The 24,343-nt window shown below is 31.5% G+C and overlaps 1 long non-coding RNA gene across 2 annotated transcripts; it reads right to left on the bottom strand.

Moving 5' to 3' along the window:
- Positions 1 to 4,761: 4,761 nt before the first annotated feature.
- On the bottom strand, positions 4,762 to 24,343 carry LOC146999326 (uncharacterized). Of its 2 annotated transcripts, none has more exons than XR_015042591.1 (2): positions 24,293 to 24,343; positions 4,762 to 7,517 (listed from the first exon to the last, which is right to left on the bottom strand). It is a non-coding gene; the product is annotated as an uncharacterized LOC146999326 (long non-coding RNA). The 2 variants fall into 2 exon arrangements; XR_015042589.1 differs by lacking the exon at positions 24,293 to 24,343 and adding an exon at positions 17,487 to 20,041.

The raw sequence follows: 24,343 nt of genomic DNA, 5'->3' as shown, positions 1-24,343 counted from the left end.
TTAATTGTGAAAGTTACTTGGACTAAAGATGATGTTTACCGTTCCCTCGGATTTGTGGACACAATCAACAAGGACTTGGTTTCTCGCGGGAACAACTGTGCTAATCTCCAGGAAATTGTTAAAGACGAAGCTAGTGCTGCGGCGATCCAGGAGGACTTGGATAAAAATCGAAGTATTGGAATTGCTCTGAAAGATTATATACAAGGTAAGTGCCAAAGTATTCCTGCCCTTGATCTAAGTAGTTCTGAATTTTCTGCTAATAATGTACTCATTAAACGTTTATATTCTGTAATTAATGATATGTGTAAGGATAATGAAAAAATTTCTAAGAATGCTGGCCTAACTGTAACTAATGATGCTTTGAGTAAACCTAAGCCCAAGTGGCCCTCAAAAAAATTGGCCAAGCGATCAATTAACGATGACCGTGATGAGGACGGATTTATTTTATCAAAGAATACCGCCCGCCCCAGTAAATTGATTAAATGTAATATTGATATCCCTTTGGAAAACAAATTTCAAAAACTTAGTACAAATGATGATGATGTTCAAATTATTGAAAATGATGTAAATATGGATGATACTGATAATGTTAAAATTACTAAACCAAGGCCTGTTAGGGTCAAGCCGGAAATTAAGTTTAACGATTTCATGAAAGTACTAAAAAAAGATGTAAAATGCGAATTTGCAGGCAAGGTGCAGGGGGACTTTTTAAAAATCTTTCCTGAGACTGAGGATGATCATCGAGACATCACCAGGTACCTGGACGAGAGAAAAATTGATCATTATGTGATTCTTTCAAAATTAGATAAACCGCTTAAAGTGGTACTACGAGGAATGCCTATCGACTGCCCGGTTGAAGATATTCATGAAGAACTACTGCAGCTTCGCTACAAAGTCAGACGCGTAGCACAAATGCACCGCATAAAAACAAGAGTTCCCATGCCCTTGTTTAAAATTCAAATCGAAAAAATGCCTGGGATCAAAAAAATCTATGATATGACTAAGTTTTTAGGATTCTATGTGACTATTAAGCCCTACCAAGTGAATGGAAGTGTTGTGCAGTGTCATAACTGCCAGCACTTCCACCACTCTTCTGATAATTGTAAATTAAAACCTCGTTGTGTAAAGTGTGGAGGTCCTCATAAAACCGAGGAATGTTCCAGTAAATTCATTAAAAATGTAAAATGTTGTAATTGTGGACAAACTGGTCATCCTGCGAATTATCGTGGATGCCCCAAGTTTCCTGTTCTTCAGGGTCCCAAAAACCCTGCTACTAAATCTAAAACCACCCCATCTGAGAATAAACATGCAGTTAAAAATAGTAATTATGTAAAATCTGGTCTCTCTTATGCTAATGTTGCTGGTAATCAAACTGTTAAAAAGCAAGAGACTCCAGTCTCTAATGATAAAAGTGTTAGTATTACTAAAACCAGCAGTGAAACTAAGTTGAACAAAAATAAGAATTCTTTCAATGATGTTGGCCTCTCTGGCCTTATTGAGATAACTAAGTTTATTAAGGATATTGTGTATATATTTAATGGTATTTCTCTTATAACTGTGTTACGTAAAACAACCAGTAAAATGCCTGAATTAAAGGCCACTGAAAACACTAACAAATACACAAACACTATTCAAATAATAGAAAAGTTGATAAACTTTTTCTATTATTTGAATTATTTGAAGAGATTTTTGGATCTGATAATACTGTGAATAATGAGTGATGTTTGTAATGTTTTGAATGTAATTACATGGAACGCAAATGGCTTATCTCAGAAAATTCATGAGTTACGAGATTTTATAAATGAGTACACTCCTGATATTATGTTCCTACAAGAACACAAGCTTGGCCCTGCCTCACCTATCTTTGTACAGAATTATGCTGTGCACAGATCTAACAGATCTCCTACCATCTCCTGCCCAAGGGGGGAGGCACCGCACTCCTGATAAAACGCTGTATCCCACATCTACCTGTCACAATTCCGCAGCTTTCGGTCGTACAGGCCTCTGCTACTACACTCACAACAAACACTTCCACAACGTACACTTTTGTCTCCACTTACATGCCACCACGACGTAATGTTTCGGCAGTCCTGGCTGACTTACAAATTTTACTTAGTCTTGGAAAACACAATATTATAGGTAGAGACCTAAATGCACGACACCGCGCGTGGAACTGCTATAACTCAAACGACACTGGACGTGTAATTTTAAATTTAGCCCGTACGGCAGGATTACACATAGCAGCTCCAAAAACACCTACACGGTATGCATGTTCCTAAAACGTACTCGCCGTACGCCCTGCTGTGACAATGCTGAATCACTATTGGCTGACCGACTTGCTACGTAAAAAACGTCACTTGTTTGGTCACGTGACAAGCCGATTGCATGGATTCTGAACTGTTGTGAAAGTGTAATTTGTAGTTTGCTGTATAAGACGTAATAAATTTTGTATGCATATACAATTCTGAATTAATAATAAACCGCTGAAAGGTACAGCTGGTAAAGAATATAGAACACAAAACTTTTCAGACATAACGCTTGAAGTATTTTATTTGGACGGCATAAGATACGTTTACTAGGAAGACAAATTTCGGCAAACAAAATATATAATTATGCAAAAAAAATTTCGTTACCGGAACATAAAAGTATTTATTATTGTACTTTAGATTTTCAAATATCAGAGGTTGTGATATAATGTAAGAGAATTTTTATTTAACATTAGAGATTCAATTTTGAGGGAGTTGGAGCTTGGCATGAAGGGATTTTTTATTTATTTTTTAATAAAACAAGACTGGTTTTGTATTTTTGAAAATTTTTGACAGAAGAACAGTTTAATCTTTTAATATTTCATTGGTATGTTAATATTTTCTGGAACTAAAATTAAAAAATGGAGGACTGTTAATATTTGCAGTAATAACCGATATTCTGAAAAAGAATATTGTTTTCGATTATTTAAAAATATAGAGCAACTTCTGATGACGTCTGTCTTTTAAAAAGGTACAAAAAGGCAAACTAGAACACTACTTTGTCATTGTCACAAGTAATGTATCAAAAAACATTGTTTCAGTTTTGGATGTGGGTATTCAGTTGCATACTAATTTATGTGAATCGCAGGAAAAAAATAAGCATTCAAAAACTTGGAAACGGTCATTATGGTATTTCTAGGCAAAGTTTGGCATGGTGAATTAATAATTTCAAAAAGTTGTGTAGTGGATTTGTCATTCGGAAAGCACTTTGCAAGGTTGGAAAGTGCTCAGAATATGATGGTATGCCTTGCATAATAAGAAGAAATGCTTACCAGCAAGGGTCAGAATTCAATAGAGCCAGGATTGTTGCCTATAGAGTGTGTGGATTATCGTTCTGTGATATCGCCCGCTGCACTAGTCGACATCCAACCACTGTTAAGCGAACATGGCATGTATGGAATGCTGAGGATTATACTGAATGGCATGCAGGATCTCATTGCTGTCCCATGCCGTCCATTAATATCTGAAAGGACAGGCATATTGTGAGGTCAGCCCTCCAAATTTACAACCACATCACAGACCATTAGTCAGAAAACGGGCATATTTGCAGCATGCCCAGTATCTGCTCGTACGGTATGTCAACGTTTGCATCAGCATAGACTATCAGCACAGTGTCCATTACTTTAGCTTTCCTTAACAATGCAGCACAGAGAAAGATGGCTACTGTGGTGTGTCCAACAACAAAGCTGGATATAGGAGGCGTACAATGTCGTCTTTTCAGACGAGTCCCGTTTCTGTGTGCATTATTCTGATGATCGTATAAGTGTCTAGAGGCTCCAAGGAGACCGCACATCGCCTGGTTGCATTCAAAATCAGCATAAGAACCCTAATGTGATGGTATAGGCAGCCACTGAGCACATGGCACACACATCTTTAGTTCGGATCGATGGTAATTTGAATGCCAGATCGGTACATTTGTGACATCTTACATCCAGGGGCTGTGCCCTATCTTTGAGGCCTGCCAAATGCAATCTTCCAACAGGATAATTCAAGACCACATGTTGCACATTGTGTTCTGACCTTCCTCGGTATGCAGTGCATTTGAATGCTGCCCTGGCCTGTACGGTCTCCAGATCTGTCACCCATTGAAAATACCTGCTCGTGGTTTGCTGAGGACTGGCCTAGCAACCCTCTCCATCTAATACGATTGATGAAGTGTGGCATGGACTTGAATCAGAATGGAATGAGATGCCGATTTCTGTCATTCAAGTGAAATTCTACTCAGTCCCTAACTGGATAAGGGCCGTTTTTAGCTGCCAGGTGGAGCAGTTGTTTCGACTGATTTCGCACCCTTGTAAACCCCCAAGCTGCTTACAAATTTAATCATTTTATCTTCATGCCATGCTATTTATGCACGACAAATATTTTTTTATTTGCTTTCCTTCATGCTATAGCAATTTTAATGGCTATTAGTGTATTATTGATTAACAGTTATCTAAGAGACTTCAAGAGTAAGTACTTTACATAGTTTATAAAACTATTGCATATTTCTGTATAAAAAATTATTGATGCAGGATAGATAGCGCCTAAAGACTTCATGCAGCCATCAATGGAGTTGACAACACATTCATATTAGATGATTTTCTTTTATACTTTTCCCAACCACCAGTAGATTGCAAATAAAAAACAAAGTGACTTACAATTACAACATAGCCAAACTTCCCTGAAGTAAACATTAACAATATATACAAAGCCAAAATAATTATATTCGCATAATATGTGCATGACACTTTGTTACTAATAAATATCAGAGTGTCTTGGATCAAATTAATATTTGAATATATATTAATTAGGGATATCTTTGAAGATATAATTAATAGCATCATTACAACAAGGTAAAGTATAGTAAAACCACCCACTACTAGACAGTTACAGGATTGCTATATATGTGTACAGTGGTTCTCTGCTTCGAAATCAGGAACTCTCTATTTAATGGGGTATATCTGATAATGTGAAGTGTGCATTGCTGGAGGCTCGACTTATATTATCATCATGTTGGGAAAATGCATCATGACATTATTTATGTGCATGATAAGATACATAAAACTGTTTTGAGTGATATCAGCTGTAAATTTAGAAAGACACTTGGTACACTTCCTTATTAAAGTGGCTTTTCCATAGGTCTTAGGCATTGTTTAAAATTACATAAAGCAGTCAAGTAGATTCATGATGAATTACTAACTCTATCTCAGATTTTATTATACTTATGAAAGCTACAGATCGTGTTTAGTAAAAAAACACCAGAAATAATCACTGTCTTATTGACTAGCCATTTAGTCGCTCTCATACCATTTGCCATTGTGGCATAATGATATAAAACTAATGCCTTAGTAGCATTGCTCAGTCAACATCATGATATTCATGAAATTTTCTAAGGGATAAATCAAACAAAAATTTAAGCAAAAGTCTTCTAAAAGATTATCTTCCCTAGAAAATACCAGCCAGATTTAAGACAAAAATACAGCATGTCTTCTGAGAAGAAAATAATTACTTACAAAATCATGTTTCCAACACTAATAAAGCACCTAATTATATATTAAAATTTCACAAGATCTACACAATTGATATTCAACTAAGTCTTGTATATCTATTATGAAGTAGTCATATAAAAACAATATATTTTTCTTAATGATGGTTATATAAAATTTCTTAATAGAATGGTTTTTCTGAGTAAATGAATTAGAGTTTAAAACAATAAATATAATAGTGCTATAATAAAGCTTCGTAGGACTAAGGCTGGATTTCCTGCTAATTTGTAATTTAGATTTTTTTTCTGCTTTGTGAAACTTTTCTCTTCTTCATAACATCATGCTTTTAATGTACCTTTAAAAGCTAATTAATTAATTTTGACAAGTATTTTGCTTGAGAGATGCTCTCATGGAAGCTACTAAATGATATTTGTCTCATACCTGCTTTTCTGAATAGAAAATACATGAAAGACCAAGCCAGCCATGACCTGCCTGAGATCAGTGTACAAATGTTTTGTGTCTTTAAATATGAAGTTAGGTTAAGTGATGTATGTTTAGTAAAACTCTTAATTTTTATAATAAAATATATCATAAATATATTATACCTACATAAATATGTATCACAGAACATTTGCTTAGATACAGCTAGGATAATTTCTCTTGTTAATGTTATTTTGCTCAAATTTTTTAATCAAAATTGTCTCTAAAGTAATGTGCTATAGATTTGTTTTGAGATTTAGAATGATGTCAGACAAAACTGGACAAACTTTATATTTTCCTAGATCCAAATTTTCCAACTTAATGGAAATAATGCTTATTCATCACATGAAGTAAAATTCTGAGAAGGAAAAAAAAACTTATGAAAGCATTTTAATGAAAAATTAATAACAAACAGCAATACCGGTTTCTAGGAAATGATGATTTAAGTGAAAGAAATATTAATTAGAAAATATGTAAACTGACGTTTAACATGTATGTTACAAAAGCGCATAAAAGATAAGTTAAGTAAAATGTGTTTCATCAAAGAGTAAAATCTTCTATTAATGATTTACTATGAATAAATTATTAGTAGTTATGTGTACATTTGAGAAAGAGTATGAAAATCATCAGTACAGCGAATATGTTCTACTGATATTATCACTTAACGCAATTACCATTTGACTGTTAATAGATAAAAATATAAAAATTTCCTCAATTTATTTGCAGAATGATTATGGATGAATCTAAACAACATAGGAACATTTCTTTAGATCAGGGGTTTTCAACCATGGTATACAAAGAAGCAAAGTATCTTTAACTATTAAATTAAAAAATTAAAACCCAACATCTTGATTGAGTTTTTTTTCTAACACTCGTAAATTTATGTGATTTGAGCTTTGTTCAGGAGTGGTGGTGATATTAAAGGTTTTCAATTTTTGTTTAGATGGTACGCGTTAGTCAAAAGGTTGAGAACCGTTGCTTTAGATTAAATATTAGAAGAAAATGATAATTGCAGTTTGTCTAATTTGTAGATTTCCACAATGATTTATTATTTTGGGGGGTTAACATTAATATAAATAACTGTTGTAATCTTAAAACACTGATGGCCCTTAAAAGCATAACATTACTGAAGACGGGAGATAAAGCCATATTTATTATACAAATAAATTTTAATACACGGTTTAACTGTACATGTGTAAGCAAATCAGTTAGACTTAAAGTACATGGTTTAAAAAACAGTTAAACTTGGAGTATACCACCTCGTACAGCCATTGCATGAAGATAAACAGATATTGGATGTGCACCTAGAATATGTGAGAAAAGTAGATTTCAGTTATTATCAGTTTTCAGCTGATGTAGCCATGGGTAGACTGTGGTACGTTAGTTTTTTTATAATCATAGGCCTGATATATTCAGTGGATAACCGATCTGATGAAATCATAGATCAAGGGATTAATAGATCAATAAAAAAAATGGTGGGAATTTAGGATTTGTTCTCTGTTATGTGCCATACATTCCTTGTTGATCACTAGTTCCAGACAACCTGTAAAGATAGACAGCAGTGAGCTTCGAAAACCTCAGAGTAATAATAAATGATTCATCAGATTTTAAAAACACTGCCTTTTCATAAATGGTATACATACAATAATCAATTTTTGGAAATGAACTAGAAATTAAAAAATTACCTCGCATGCTACATACATTTTATGAACATTGATCACATAGCACACTTCCAAATGGCTATTGATTTCACATTTTTTGTACGAGTTTCCGTACTGCATCATCTATCACATTTGAAGTCTTCGATTGGGCAAACATTAAGGAGTGCATTTTTGTACATAATGTACTGTTAATATGTTATGTACAAAATGCACCTGGTGGTCTAGGATTTTTTTTAAGTGGAAATAGATCGATGTGTACATGGGCAAAGCCAATGTAGTGCGCAATGACGAGGTTGTGCGCGGTGCCTAGTTTGCGCAATTCTAGGATGTTTTTTAAGTGAAAATAGATCGATGTGTACATGGGCAGAGCTAATGTAGTGCGCAATGCCTAGTTTGCGCAATTCTAGGATTTTTTTAAGTGGAAATAGATCGATGTGTACATGGGCAGAGCCAATGTAGTGCGCAATGCCGAGGTTGCGCGCGATGCCTAGTTTGTGCAATTCTAGGATTTTTTTAAGTGCAAATAGATCGATGTGTACATGGGCAGAGCCAATGTAGTGCGCAATGCCGAGGTTGCGCGCGGTGCCTAGTTTGCGCAATTCTAGGATGTTTTTTAAGTGAAAATAGATCGATGTGTACATGGGCAAAGACAATGTAGTGCGCGATGCCTAGTTTGTGCAATTCTAGGATTTTTTTAAGTGGAAATAGATCGATGTGTACATGGGCAGAGCCAATGTAGTGCGCAATGCCGAGGTTGTGCGCGGTGCCTAGTTTGCGCAATTCTGGGATGTTTTTTAAGTGAAAATAGATCGATGTGTACATGGGCAAAGCCAATGTAGTGCGCAATGCCAAGGTTGTGCGCTGTGCCTAGTTTGTGCAGTTCTAGGATGTTTTTTAAGTGAAAATAGATCGATGTGTACATGGGCAGAGCCAATGTAGTGCACAATGCCGAGGTTGTGCGCGGTGCCTAATTTGTGCAATTCTAGGATGTTTTTTTTTAAGTGAAAATCGATCGATGTGTACATGGGCAAAGCCAATGTAGTGCGCGGTGCCTAGTTTGTGCAATTCTAGGATGTTTTTTTAAGTGAAAATAGATCGATGTGTACATGGGCAAAGCCAATGTAGTGCACAATGCCGAGGTTGTGCGCGGTGCCTAGTTTGTGCAATTCTAGGATGTTTTTTTAAGTGAAAATCGATCGATGTGTACATGGGCAAAGCCAATGTAGTGCGCAATGCCGAGGTTGTGCAATTCTCTGATATTTTTAAGGTGGAAATAGATGGATGTGTACATGGACACCGAGCTTTGATGTTTTTCGGGCGAATACGGATCGTCGTTTACAAAGGAAAATGAGATAATGTGTGATGACGAGCTGTAATGTAATGTATTTTATATGCAATGTTTAACATATCGTTTGTGTATTTTAAATTTGTATTGTTGTTTTAATTGTGAATTATATTTAAGACATCATTTTTCATTTAAATTGTATTTTAATGTTTTGGTTTTGATATGTTTATAATGCTTTCCGACTTACGATATATATCGATAGCCCGACGATCTACTCAACAGTAGCAAAACTGTAAACTTTGACCCTATAAGTAACTTTTACCTCATTATTATAATACGTAGTGTTTGCAATCGTAATCGCACTTGATAATATGAGTTCTTTGATAATAGAGTGTCTCACAAAAGCGATGGGACACTTGTGCTTTACAAAAGGAAACTGTAATAAAATAAATTAAAAAAACATGTAAAATTTTTTTGTGGGTGTGTTTCATACTTAAATTTAGTAACAATTATTACATCACATACATTTTCTCAAAATATTAATTTAATAAAAATACAATTGTTTAGAACGGAGCAAAAAATGGTTCACATAAGTGATGGGACACCATTAGATACTACTACGTACTATGCAACAAAAATCGTCTGAAGTAAGCAATAAAAATATTTTTTTGGGGTTTGTACTTTTACTCAAAGCAATTGGCAATAATTTATCGCAATCGTCTGCAGTATTTCTCTCCAGTTTGTTTTGGAATTTTTGTGTTTTTTATCTCTGTGCAGCCATGAATGCTAAACGAAAAGAAACTTTGCCTGAAATTCGAAAATTAGTTACTAAGTTGCATATTGAACGTGGAAATTCTATTAGAGAAACTGCTGAAACCGTTAACCTGAGTCATTCAACAGGTTTTAATATCATTAAACGATATAAAAAGAATCATATGATTCAGGATAAAGAAGACCTGGCCGACTATCAAAGCTATCCAATGGACTAAAGCGAATTATCGTTCGAAATATTAAAAAAATCCAAGAATGAGTGCTCCCAAAGTTGCTGCTGATTTACAAGCATTATATGGAGTAATTGTTAATCCTGAGACTATTGGAAGAGTAATTTGATTTGCTGGATATCACGGTAGAGCAGCCGGGAAAAAATTCTTCGTGAGTGGAAAGAATAGAAACCTCAGACTGGCTTTCGCAAAATCCAACATAAATAAGAATTCTGATTACTGGAATGAAGTTATATTTGCTGATGAGAGTAAATTTAATATATTTGATTCTGACGGTAAAATCTTGGTGTGGAGAAAACCCAGGAAAGACAATTAATTAATATCGGTGCTTCAAGAAGAATAGGGTAAAATCACTCCAGAAATCGCAAAAAAATTAGTCGAATCCATCCCAAGAAGATTAAATCATGTTTTAAAAGTAAAAGGAAATCCAACAAAATATTAAAACCTTTTATAAAGTAAAATTTTTGGATAAATATTTGATGGAAAAGTAAGTGTCCCATCACTTATGTGAGCCATTTTTTGCTCCGTTCTAAACAATTGTATTTTTATTAAATTGATATTTTAATATTTTGAGAAAATGTATGTTATGTAGTAATTGTTACTAAATTTAATTATGAAACACACCCACAAAAAATTTTTACATGTTTTTTTTTAATTTATTTTACTACAGTTTCCTTTTGTAAAGCACAAGTGTCCCATCACTTTTGTGAGACACTGTATGTGTGTGTGTATGTGAAGCATTGCTTAGTGTTCCTAATTTGTAGTATTTATTTTCTTTCATTGCGAGAAATTAAATTTTTTATTTATTTATGTGTAGAATTCTAGTATGCCTGCCTACAGAGAATATAATGTGATTTAGAAATTTAAGAACCTGTTTTTCATTAATGTGAATTTCAAAATTTTTAGAAAATAATGAAAATTGTCTACTTACTGGTATATAAGGGATTATGTTGTTACGTAGCAAAATGTTAATTTGTAAATATGATAAAATTGATATGTTCCAGAGTATTAATTAAAAAAAAACTTTTTTTTTATTTGTATAAATGCTAAAGCTTAAAAATCTTTGAAAATATGGAACCTGTATGAAATACAAGTATGAGAGACTGCGACGTTCTTTATCATTGTAATAACTGGTAGAATTCGCTTACTGTATCATGATAATTTTAAATATAAACAATTTATTATACTTATTTTCAGTTACGCCTAAGCTCAGAAATGTAAATTTAAAGAATTTGATGTTAATTTACAATAATAAACAATTCATTATTTTTTTTTTTAAAGAGAAATTACAAATTACACGTAGCATGGAGAATACATTGTGACGTCACACCAAATTATTTATTAAAGGTGAAATAGCTAAAGGTTTCCGGTATTGTTTTTAAAATTACATCCTTTTAACCTTAATCATTTTTATTAATCATTTCTTAATATTTCTTTCTCTTAAAACCGTGTATAATAGTCATAAACTTATTTCTATTATCCACGATTTCTGGTGAAATCAAGATGGCTACCATTTTTTTAAACACGGAGTTTCGTCGAAAATCTGGATGGCAACCATTTTTCAAAACAACGTATTTCATGTGCTTTGGCGCCAAACCAAATTCACCAAACTTTGAAGGTGGGCTATACTAAAGCTGTTCCAAATTGTATGTGTGCCAATACAGCAATTTAAAAAAAAAAAAAAAATTGCAGAAAACTTCAAATCAAGGAATAAGAAAGAATTGCAGTACCTCTATGTGCTTAAAAACTACGAAGCATTCTGCAGACTTTAGTGCCAAAATCAAGGTTGACAAATAGATTAATACATTTTATTGTTTCTTTTAGTGTATATATTTCAAAATTATTAAAATAACTTGAACAGTTGTTTAATTGCTTAAAACAGCAATAAAGTTCATTTATAAAGATATACAAGGAACTTTATAATTGATTGCTTTGGTGAACAACTGAAATTTACTAAATTACCTAACTTTATAACATTAAATATCTTCGTAACTGTTGTATTATGCTCTGTTTTATAAAAGCTTAACTACTTTATTCATTTGTTATACATTAAAATATTTTCTGATTTATTTACTAAATGCGTAATCAATTATCAGGATTACTAAATGTATTAAGAATTTCCATACATGCTTGTGCAGTGTGAATGCATGTTTGTGTAATGAACTTTGATTTTCATGAAGGAAAAAGAAATACAATCTCCGAATAAGTACTTTTTTGTTTTCCAGTTCCTGTGTTTAGCTGTAAAAGTAAATTCACTTCAAGTATGTGTCTGTGCATTTGTGACGATGTAAATGCTGAAATGTATGTATAGTAAAAACTCAACAAAAAAAAATATCCGGAAAGCTCTTGAAGTTTTGGATAGCCGGGCATATAAAAAATGAAATATTGTAATATGTGAATGGAAGAATAAACTACTAGTCTAAAATCATAGAATCAATTCATCTTATTTGTATCAACTTGACTATCAAAAGCCAATATTTAATATTATGCACAATTTTGAAAAGAATGTATGCTGCTGATCTTTGGAATATGATAACGGGTGATTTTTACAATGGTTATTATGTGGATTAAGACTGCAAGTTGAAACTTTAAATATGAATAATAGTAATCTGAAAATTTGAAGTAGTAATTTTATATCCAACAATCTCTGCCAAATAACTTCCATGTTTGAAGTAATTAAAAAATATATTTTTAACCACTTATTATTAATTTTATAAAGTGCATTCTATAATTTAAATTTTATTTACTTTCATCTATTTTTAATGTTTGCCATTATAAATTTCATACTATGTACTTTTTTAAGATTTCATAGTTGCTAATTAAACTTCCTTTACAATTTATTTAGTTATTCTATACATACATTTATATTTTATGTAAGAAAGGGATTTATGTGCAACAGATATACAGTGAAAAATCATTTAACATAAAACTGAGGGGACTGAAATATTCTTTCGTGATAAAGAATATTGAAAAGAAAAAAAAAAAAGAAAAAAAAAGCATATATTCAACAAAATTAAGCTTATTAGAGTACATTTTATTTACATAGATATGTATATATGCATGTATTTAATAAAAACCAATGAAACTAAAACATCCACAAGAACTTGATGGAATTTAATACAAAATTTTCAAGTTTTTGAAAAACAAAACATTTATTGAGTTTTGGGAAAATAATCTGATATTTTTCTTTGCATTGTCTTTTTTAGCATCAAATTGTTCAATGTCAAACATTTTGTTATTCATTTCACCATTGGAATGTGTGTCTGAATAACTGTCCATACTTTTTATGATGTTCCTCATTTCGGATGAGGTGGGAACAGGAACTGCATTATTCACTTTATTTTCGTCATCAGAATCTGCATCAATGATAATTTTTTAGGGTTGATCTTTACATTATGGTAACTTGGCGTTTTTTTGGCGACCAACTCTCCTACAGCAACCCTCTATTTTTTCCCCCCGCCGCCATTTTATCTTCACGAAGTAAAGACATGTTTCTTTTTAGCTACTAAACACTTCTTCCAACAATCTAGTAGCCGAATTACACTTATGCTAGAAATTTTATCAAACAAAACTGCTTAATCATGACAAATATTCACTGCAAAATTGGGAAAAAGTGCACAATACCATACTCCTTACGCGTTTTTCAAAATAACACATACACATAAACCATGTACACGGCGACTTATTTTTACTTAAAAAAACATCCCACAATTGCACAAAAATGGCATTGCGCACACTCTTCACTATATCCATGTACACTGCTTCTTTCTCATAAATTAGAAAAATTTCACAAAAATACATGACAATTTTCTCAATCTTTAAACCCGGTAAAAAGAACGTATATGAAATTACCTGATCGCGAAAAAGTATTTACCCTTTACAAATATGAACATTTCCACATATAAAATAAATAAAATATCCAAAAACTTTAACCTCTAAATCATCTATTACATTATACACGTCACCAACGAATTCATACCGCAAGCGTTACAAATACTTAATATCAAATATTTAAATTATTTCCATGCACGTTTATTTCAACTTAAACGTATACCAAATTCCTACAAACATAAAATTCACAAAATAACTATCATTTCATTAAAATATAATTAAATTCAAAAACACTACTTAAAATATAAATGAGCACATACATTAAATTAATAAAAATTACCTTACAATCCTAATTACTTTAAACTAAATCATTGCTAATAACAATTTTCCCAATAATACAAAATTCCTTTCCACCTTACATTTAGAACAATGCATAAAAATAATATCCTCAAATAATTAAAAATACTAACTTACCTAATCTTCTTCAGAATCTTGATTACGTGTCCGATAAACTTTTCTTTAGTTACGGCCATGGGATCCAAAAATTCACGAACACTGTTTCACACAACACAGAATAAACCAAATACAAAATTTCCAGATTTTTTCCCGATTTCCCCCCTTTTCCGATTCAAGAACCGTAATTCGTCCATTAATATCACATGACATATCCCATGATCTCTCATTTCCCTCACACAAAATAATGCGTAATCGGAACTGAGTACTGCTCACATTATTACCAAAGTCCCGGTAGTAACCTTTATCGCCTCCAAAATGTCGTCAAACTACCAGTTACCATATTGTAAAGATCAACCTTTTTTAGCTTTGAACAAACTCCAAAATAACTTTGTCTGCCATAATTGAGGCTGTACACACATTATCATAAACTATTGCAACAAATTCTTCTGATAGTACAATAGACAGTTCATTAATAAACTTTCTCAAACATTTCTATTAAGTGTCAGCTCAGTTTCAATATCCTACTTCTCCATTTCTTTCGGCGCCGAAGAATCTGATACTTTTGAGAATTGTGTGTAATGAAAATAATTTTCATTCATCCTTGGAGTCGCTGAATTCTATGCAGTGCAACATATGAGCCAAACTCACTAATTTTTACTCACACTGCCATATATTCATCACTGAATTCCAAAGCTAACTGATGAGAGATGAGATGTTTGTGTGGCATTTGTAGACGTGGAAGGCGAAAGTACCGTAGATAAACAAAACTGGCTCGTGTCACAGGCTATTCCGAGGGTATTTCAAAGCCAAATTAGCCTCTTTTCTACGAAACATGTGAAACCACCTCTCTTTCATTTCACGCCACTTAAATCTCGCCAGCGATGCCAGTGTTTTCTGTATTTTGTTCATTTCCAGAAAGGATATCTTTTCATGTTAAGCAATTTTTGTTTCATGTTCAGAGAAACAAATTGCATGAAAATACATAGTAGTTTGTTGGGACCGTTGCATTATTTCATGTTAACCGATATTTCGCCTTAAGCGTTTTCACGTTAAACGTATTCCACTATATACAGATGTGTTTGGACTATGTATATACAAATAATTTTTTAAAAAGAAAATTTATAATCCTTCCAAAACTTTTTGTGCATTATGCTGCTAAAAATTGATCAGTTAATATATAAAGAAAGAAATTTAGAACCAATTTTTCAGAAAGAATAAAAATTCAAATTCAAATTAACTTGATAAAATCCTGTTTAGACTAGTAAAATCTTTTTAAATTGGAAGATACTTTTAATGATTTTACTCCCCCCTCCCATTTTCCTTTGCTACTGCTGTTTGATAAGAGGTTCTAGTGAAGTTTTGTGTTAAAATTATTTTGAACTTTCAAAGATTTTCCACTGCAGGATTTTAATTTTTTCTACATTTTTAAGAGCATGTTTTCTTTTTCGATTCTTTTTAGACTAGAAAAATATTTTTAAATCGAAAGATATTTTCAATGATTTTCCTTCGCTTTGAGGAGGACTAGAATTTTTTGGTGAACTATTAAGATAAAAAATATATTGAAATGGTTCATCAGCTGATTCTGGATACAGAAAAGGAAGGATTTTGTTTTAGAAGGGGAAATGTAATTAAATTCGACATACCTCCTCTTGACGATATTATGTTAAAGTTGGTTGGATTCCTCACCTTTCTTGTTTGTTCTTTTATACTACTTTTTGGTTTTCCTTGTGATGGTTTATTTTAACATGTTGACTGCCGTGGGGATAACCGGTGACCGGCACTCGACTTGGCTACAGCGCCGTGGGTGCCACTGGCAATGTGACCAATAGTAAAATACATAATTAAAATAAATATTGATACTGATAAATTTTTAAATAGTATCATTGTTACTATAATGGTTTGAAGAATAATAAATCGTAAAAATTTAAATTATAAATCACAAAAATGGTCTAGAGATGTTTGGAGGTCGCTGGTGACCCCCAGCATGAAGCACAATTATATAACATTATGTTCTGTAGATAATATTTCAACATAATATATATCGCATAATAAAAATTTCAAGTTGGCGTCGTGCGCAAATCACGTAAAATGCACGCGGCAGTCAACGTGTTAATTTTTACATTTTAAATTATTCTTGTTCCACATTTATAGGATTTTATGAAGATCATTTGAACTTCAATTTTTTAGTCTTTGTGAAAAGTTGTTTCTAAATTTCTTTATATACTATATATAAGAACTACACTCCTAGAAAAAACTAATTTATATATTTATTTATCCCAAATTTTCATTTTGAAACATTTTAGTACATGCTTTTCCTCAATATTTTAAAAGTTGATCTTTTGTTGATCTGAAATATGTAATATGGAAAAATTCTACCAAAAAACATAACTCAGAAACAAACAGGAGATAAATAGAGATAATAATAATGTGGGATATTTGATTCTCTTTCCCTAATAGTCATTTGAAACATTTTAGCGTGTTTTTCCATTCAGCTGAAACGGTAAAAATATAGAAAAATTCCCACAGAAACATTATTCGGCTGAGAAACAAAGCAGGCAAAAAAATGGGTTGGCGTGAGGAAACTGATTGGTCTAAAACAGGCCTTCTTAAACTTTTTTTCAGTCGTGACCCCTTTTTTATCATAGATTTTTTCCACGACCCCAAAATATTTATGAAAATTTTGCAAGACCCCATAAGCATTGCAAAAATCTGACAAGCGCGAGTGAAATGTCAATTTTTCCACTTGTATTGTAAGATAGTATTGCAGTTTTAGGTCATTATCTTGAATTTCTCATTTTAAGACATAGAACAATGTGAAAATTTTAATTAAGTAACAGACGAAATGACAGCGTCACGTGCAAAGCAAGTAAAATGAACATTTATATTATAAACAGAATGCGTTGAAACATTTTTGTTTTTCTCTTTGTCTGTATTGTCTTATCTTTATCTATCTTCAGATACATTGTGTAAAAGTATTGGGTAATTGTAAAATTATTATATTAAGTTTAAGAAATACCAAAACTACTAAAATTTTTTGCGACCCCTGCTGTAGATGGGGGTTGCGATCTACAGTTTAAGAAAGTCTGGTCTAAAATAACGTTACAATATTTGATTTTGTTGGAACATTGGATAACTGAGGCCACAGCCTGTGCAGTTATGGCAGGTGTGCAAATTTTGGAATTTACAGAAATATCAAGTAACAAAATTTTTGGAATTAAGGAGTGAAAAGTTTTTAGAATTTAAGACCCACAGAGATTGAATAGCATAACAAAATGTACCTGCTGAAGCTAGGACTCCAGTGCATGGTTATATTCTTATAAGGAGTTATGCCTGAATGCAAAGATGCATTTTGACTCATCATCGCTAGGTCACCAGCCAACACAGCATTGTGGTATACGTCATTCATGTAAATAGGAATAAAATTGATTGCACTTTAGTTAAATAACCTAACTTATTCTCTGTAAGTATTAATACTGTAATTAGAGAGAGTACTGTAATTGTTTAATAAGAATAAAACACTTGCTTTCTGTTCATCTGAAATGGCATAGAATTTCTAGCAGTTATTCCAGCAGAAGTTTGAAGGAATGGATCATTCTGTATTTAGTTAGATAATCAAAATACACAAGCTATGAACATAACATATTAAACCGTAATTCACTTTTCATATTAGACAGTCAATGTTTATAAATTTTCACATAAGTCGTACTTTCTCGTAAATTTGAAAATACTCTATTGTATGCTGTTCTGTTGAAGACAAGCCTGATTTTTTTTTTCCAAAATGCAATTGATAACTTGTTTTTTTACAAAATTTTAACCTGGGAGTCATGAACAAATTTGTGGGGGGTCACCAAATTCAAAGAAATTTATTTGACAATAAAAGATATACAGAATTTGAAGAGAATTTTGGATGTTTTTTAACATTTGCCAGGAATTTTAAATTAAACATTTCCATATTTTAATTCTTATTTTATTGCTTTCACTTGATTTATGCATTATGTTTGATGATTTCCAAACAACTCGAATCAAATTTCAAAGCAACTGCATACGCGCAGCTAAGATTTAGTTTTTTCGGCTATCTTGGTAATATCTTGCATGCAATTTCTAATTGTAATACACATCATTTATAAACTATGTTTCTTATTTCTAATCAAATTTGTTGTCAAGTAAGCACATAACATTTCCTAAGCATTGGAAAATTCAGTAGTGTCTCAAAGGATAATAAAAACAATTTTGTTTTCGTTGCAATTTTGTTCATGATGGTTAAATGGCCCAAAATCTCTTGTAAGAGAAATGGGATGGATGCACCAACATCAAATAAACTTAGAGAAAAACTATTAATGAAAATGCAAACAAAAATTTAACCATTGGCTCTCTTTCTACTTCTAAAAAAAAAAAAAAAAATGAGTAAATATCAAGAGTTTATTTTATACTGTTTTACATGTTGCATTATCAATGGAAAAAGAATATCCATTGTGTGTTAAATGCAGTGAAAACTTGGCAAATGGAAAGCATGAAACCTGCGAAATTCAAAATACATTTAGAAACGGTACTTTTCCTATTTTGCCGCCGCAAATAATAAAGTCGCCAACAACGGTGCTACTGATGCCAAACGGAATATCTTCACTGCCATTGTTTTCCGCCTCATTTTTGAAATAAGTCGCAGCCATTTCTTATCAGATTGTTTCTTTCAATACTGGCATACAACTACATAGAATTTTTACAGGATAATTAAAATTTAGACTGCAATCACACCACTCACCCGAAGGCAAAATGAAGGGTTAAATTCATCAATTCTAATGAGAATGCAGTAGTGAAGTAAAGCACTGCGGTTTTACATAATTTCTGAGTAAGCTATTTGTACGAATTGAAATATTTCTTGTATTTAAACTTGTATTCCAAATTAAGATTTAACTTGAAATTAATGTAGATAATTACTGAGAGAATTAGATTTTTGTAGCGTATTTTACGTGAGATGAGATCACGTGGTGTTATGTGATATGAACCGGCGAATCAGGATGTTGAACCATGAAAACATAGTAAATTCTTAATGTTTTTTTACAAATTTATTATCTTTATTTATTGGCTTTTTACAAAATTTTAAAAGATATTAAAATATTTGTGCCTTCAAAATAAAAAATTCTTAGAACTAACGTTTGTTAACATTTTTTATGTGTATACTGTATGTCGTCAACAAAGTCTGCTTGGCGAGATTTGCGTCAGTGAAACTGAAAAGTACCTCAGAAACTAAACATAAAGATTAAGTAAATAAATCTGAAGAATTTTTTTAAGGAATGAACTGAGAGCATGAAAAATTAAAATGTATTTTTGAAAAAATATACAGCAGTTCTTGAAAAGGATTTACAGGCATCTTAAAAGTTTCATATTTAATTGCAAAAAATTTAAAAACCTCATACAATTGGAGCATCGCTCATTCTTCCTTCAGCAATTAAAATGACATCATTTATGCACGCAGAAAAATATAGTAACGATTTAAAAGCAATAGCACAAAAAAAAGATACTGTTTCTTACCAAATTTTTGTCATATCAGACACTAGAGAATACAAAATCCAGTCTTTACTATAAAACTTGATGAAACTACCGACATTACTAAAATGTTTCATTTCATCGTTTATGTGAGATGTGTTTTTGAAAACGACGCAGTAGAATATTTTTTATGTTGTAATATTTGGGAAGGAAAAGCAACTGGAGAGAAAATATTTGAAATTATTAACAGACATTTTGAAACAAATAATCTTACCTAGACACACTGTGTCGCAGTTTGTATTAATGTAAGCTTTTAAAACTAAGCCAATACTTTGGCAAGGAGAATTGAACAAAAAAAAAAAAAAAAAAAGAAACAGAAACATGCTTTTTCACAATTTACTAAAGAAAATAATACAGATTTCTTGTTTAAAACAACATATGATAAAATTGACAGAAATTTTTTTGAAAAATTTCCAAATAAGGAATTAGGTTGGATCTGTAACCCATTTTGCCTTTGGTATTTTCAATTCCAATGTATCTCTAAATGAAAAAGAACAATTAATTGATATTTTAAGTGACGGAATACTGTGTGTTAAGTCTCTAAATTCCCAAAAATTTTAGTTGATTGGAAACTAATATGCCAATTTAAAAGGAATGAAAATAAATTATTACGTTTCTTATATAAAACTGTACAATAAACCTTTAGCTTATATTTAAAACTTCTAAAATGCTTAGCTTACATTTGTCTGTTATTTAAGCATTAAAAGTGGATTTCTCACTGAAATAGAAATAATTTTGCTATTGAATTAACATGGAGAACTTTTTTATTGAAATAATTTTTCTCCGTGACATTAGTTGCATCTACTACAAAATAAAGATTAAAGAATGGTTTTAAAAACATTTGGAATTCGTTGTCATATTGATCTATGAAGCACTAGATTAGTGAGTTTTTATAACATTATTGACAAATATAGTTTTTAAACGATCAAAAAATTTTCAGCGGAGATAATTATTTGCCAGATATGAATATGTTTCCAAAGAGGAAATAAATAATAAGTGATAAAAAGAAAATTCAGTTAGAACATTCACATCTCTAACAAAGTAATTTGCTTTGATTTAATCTTTATTATACAATATATTTTAAAATGATATGGCAAAATCCAATGTGAAAGGTTATGCGAAGATTACGATAGTACCTAGAGTATTCAGCGTTAAAATAAATTTTATCCGAATGAAGTTTTGGCACAGCTTTAGTATTAGTCCTTTTAGGCGAGAAATTTGTTTGGCGACATTTTGGAGCGATACATGAAAAATTATGATAACCTTGGTAACCCTAAATACTGAGCTATAAAAACATGCCACCATTTCTGTCCATGTAACTTTAACGAATTTGGTAGATATCAGAGCTTTCATGGCAGGAGGGATAAATTGCATGTTTTTCTTAAAGTTACTTTTGTGTTAGGAAAGGACAACATTTAAAATATTTTTTAAAAAGCCAAAATTTGATAGTTAAAACTGGTGCTTTTAATATTACATCACATAAGTCTGTACATTTTTTCATATGTCAACTCTGCATATTATAAACTCCACCCCCCCTGCCAAGAAAAAAAGAAAAAAAAAAAACATTTTCAGTAGCATGAGGTAAACTCTTGGTGTTTCCTTTGCTAAGGAGATCAAAATTACCATGGTCTAAAAATACTTATTTTCCTCATGTTAGAACTATAGGGATGTGTAATTGCATGAATTCATAGGTTCAAATCAGGACCAAAATTAGGTTTCATTATTGCTTTATAACATTTTTATAATTTGTCTGACTATCAAAAATATAATGTTGCTTAGGTTATGGAATATATTGCTTATAATTTAGAGTTCTCAAATTTTGTAAATCTGACAACTTAATAGCTGTATATGAATAACCTTCACTGAGTATTATTATTTTCGGTACTATTCGGTTTCGAGGGCCGTAAAAAATCGCCAAACTATTGTTGATGCCAGTGCTGCCAAAAGTAATTGCGGCAACCCTAACGCAAGAAAGGAAGTATAATAGTAAACAACTATCTAAATATTGATGTTTTAATTTAGATGAACGTTTAATTTCATATAATATTTCGCTGCCGAGTTATCGCTAAAGCATAATGTCATCTCGTTGGTTATTCAAATATAATTTTCTATAATGAATGATGCCTTTTCTTTGAAAACATTTTCGGTAAAGTGCAGAATCGCCCGCTTATTTCTTTGCCGCTTTTTACAAGGGTAAAAACAATTGGAATTTTGTCAATTTTCTTTTACTTTTTAAGTGACAATAGGTCGATGTGTACATAGATAAAGTCAAGGGTGTGCGCAGTGCCACTTTTGTGCAATTCTGGGATTTTTTTTTAAGTAAAAATAAGTTGATGTGTACATGGATACCGAGTATGTGCAATTCTTAAAAACACGTCAAGCAGTGGGTGATTCTGCACTTTACCCAAAATTCTATCGCAGACTTTTCATCATAGGCAAGTCCCAAATTGTTAAATCCATAGGATATCAAAAAAGGAATTAAAAATTAAACTAGTATTTCAATGGCGTCTTAAGAAATATAGAACTATATAAACTTGCGCAATCTGAAATCAGCGCGTACGCGAGATTTGGCACGCTGTTAAATGGGCGTGTTTGCTAGATTTGGCGCTTTCACGCATACTTTTTCGCTACAATTTTTTTACGGCCCTCGAAACCGAATAGTACCTTACTTTCATTAATAGTATGTTGACATAACAGTCGACTTTTTATTTTAAATTGTATGCAAATTTTCTACATTAGTTAAACATTTTACCTAACAGAAATCTGAATTTTTTGTAATAAAAACTCTATAATAAAAGTACAATTATATAAAAATTTGACTACATGGCAAGCACTTAGATACCGATTTCAATGTCTTTAAATGTTATTATTATAAAGTTTAGATATATTCTTATTAAGATATTCTTTTATTCTGTTATAAAGTTTAGATGTACAGAACAGAAGGCACACTTTGTGCTCACGACTCAGTCAACTACTTGTGGCAAGATAACTTATTGATAACAATTAAGTTCAAATGTAAAATTTAAATTCAAATAAATTTGTAGCCAAAGGCTACACAAATTAATTTAATGCAAAGTTGGTTAAAAACTTAACCGGCATGGAATTCAACGATCAGCAATTATAATGCAAGACTGAAGACTACAAATCTTACCTTATCTAGCAACCTAGTAATGTGGCCTCAAAAGGTAAAACACGATTTGTTTTACAAACTAAAAACTTCATTTGGATTCTGGTGAGGAAATTGACAGTAAAGATCCCAAGCATAAAATAACTCTGGTTACAAAATAAAGGAACGTTACAATATACTTTGTTCCCTGATTAATTATTCACTATATGAAATAGTGTAATGCATTTTTGTTTGCATCATATACAAATTATTTATTTTATTTAAATGCTGTCCAAAACTGAACAGGATTTTACAAACATACTGACCATATTTTTCGACCTATAGATGCAACACTTCTTCACTTCAGAAGTAAGATTTAGAATTAAGAAATAAGAAAATAAGAGAGAATTATGAATAGAAAATAAATATATATGCTGGCTAGCAGAAGAAGGATGCCTTCATAAAGTACTTTTTAAGAGAAACTGGCTCAGATTCACATTACATGTACGGAAAACCACAGAAACTCCCATATAGCCAGCCTGAACTACCACTGTTCAGTGGCTTATCACTCCACCACTAGTGGATTCCAATGACTGTTCGAATTTTTCACAGAAATCATCATTTAAGATGATTGTATTATTACCATTGGTACAAAATTTACTCATTATGATAATTTAATTTTAGCTTTTAAATTATAATCATAAATTACTTGTAATAAATTAAGGGATTAAAAAATACACACTTCTTAATATTTTTACTATTTACAAAATTTAATCATAAAAAGTATTTCTAACACTGGTACAAAACTTGCCCATTACAATTTAATTTGATTTCCTTCACTTTGAAATATTTTTTTTATTCTCTTTTAATAACAGAATCTAAGAAACTAAAGTAACATATACTAGTTTGAAATGCATTTATTAACCTTTTGTAAATTTCATTATTCATAACATAAAAATTAACCTTTTTTTAATTTGAAATATTAGCTAAGTACTAATATAATATAAATATTAGCTAACTACTTGAAATATTAATGTTTAATACATTAATATTATATTTTGTAATTTAAAATATTAGCCTTTTGTAAATTTCATGTTCATTACTCATAACATAATCACTGCCATAAATTCATTTACGTTAGTGTTTCAAGAATTTATCATAGCAGTACTAGAAATGTTGAAAATTAGAGAAAGACTGTTTATTCTGATTAAGAGCTTATTTTTCAGGATTGTTATTTAGTCTAGTTCGGGTTTTGTTGACAATCCGCCATTTTTTTCCGATCTTCAAAGATGGGTCTACCTTGGCGACCGAAGTTTGTTGCCAAATCAAAAAATCACCAAAAGGACCAATACTAAAGCTGTTCCGAAGTTTTCTTATTACAGAAACAGTAAAATTATGCAATAACATAAACGAATACACTTTCAGACAATATACTTAATACTGTTTAGAAGCGCAAGCCAAAGTTCTGTTTATGTTACTTCTCAC

This window comes from Stegodyphus dumicola, chromosome 1 (assembly GCF_044657685.1).
Source record: "Stegodyphus dumicola isolate Sdum_Otavi_A_Nest chromosome 1, ASM4465768v1".
NCBI classification, from domain to species: domain Eukaryota; kingdom Metazoa; phylum Arthropoda; class Arachnida; order Araneae; family Eresidae; genus Stegodyphus; species Stegodyphus dumicola.
This window is presented reverse-complemented; position numbering and strand designations above follow the sequence as displayed.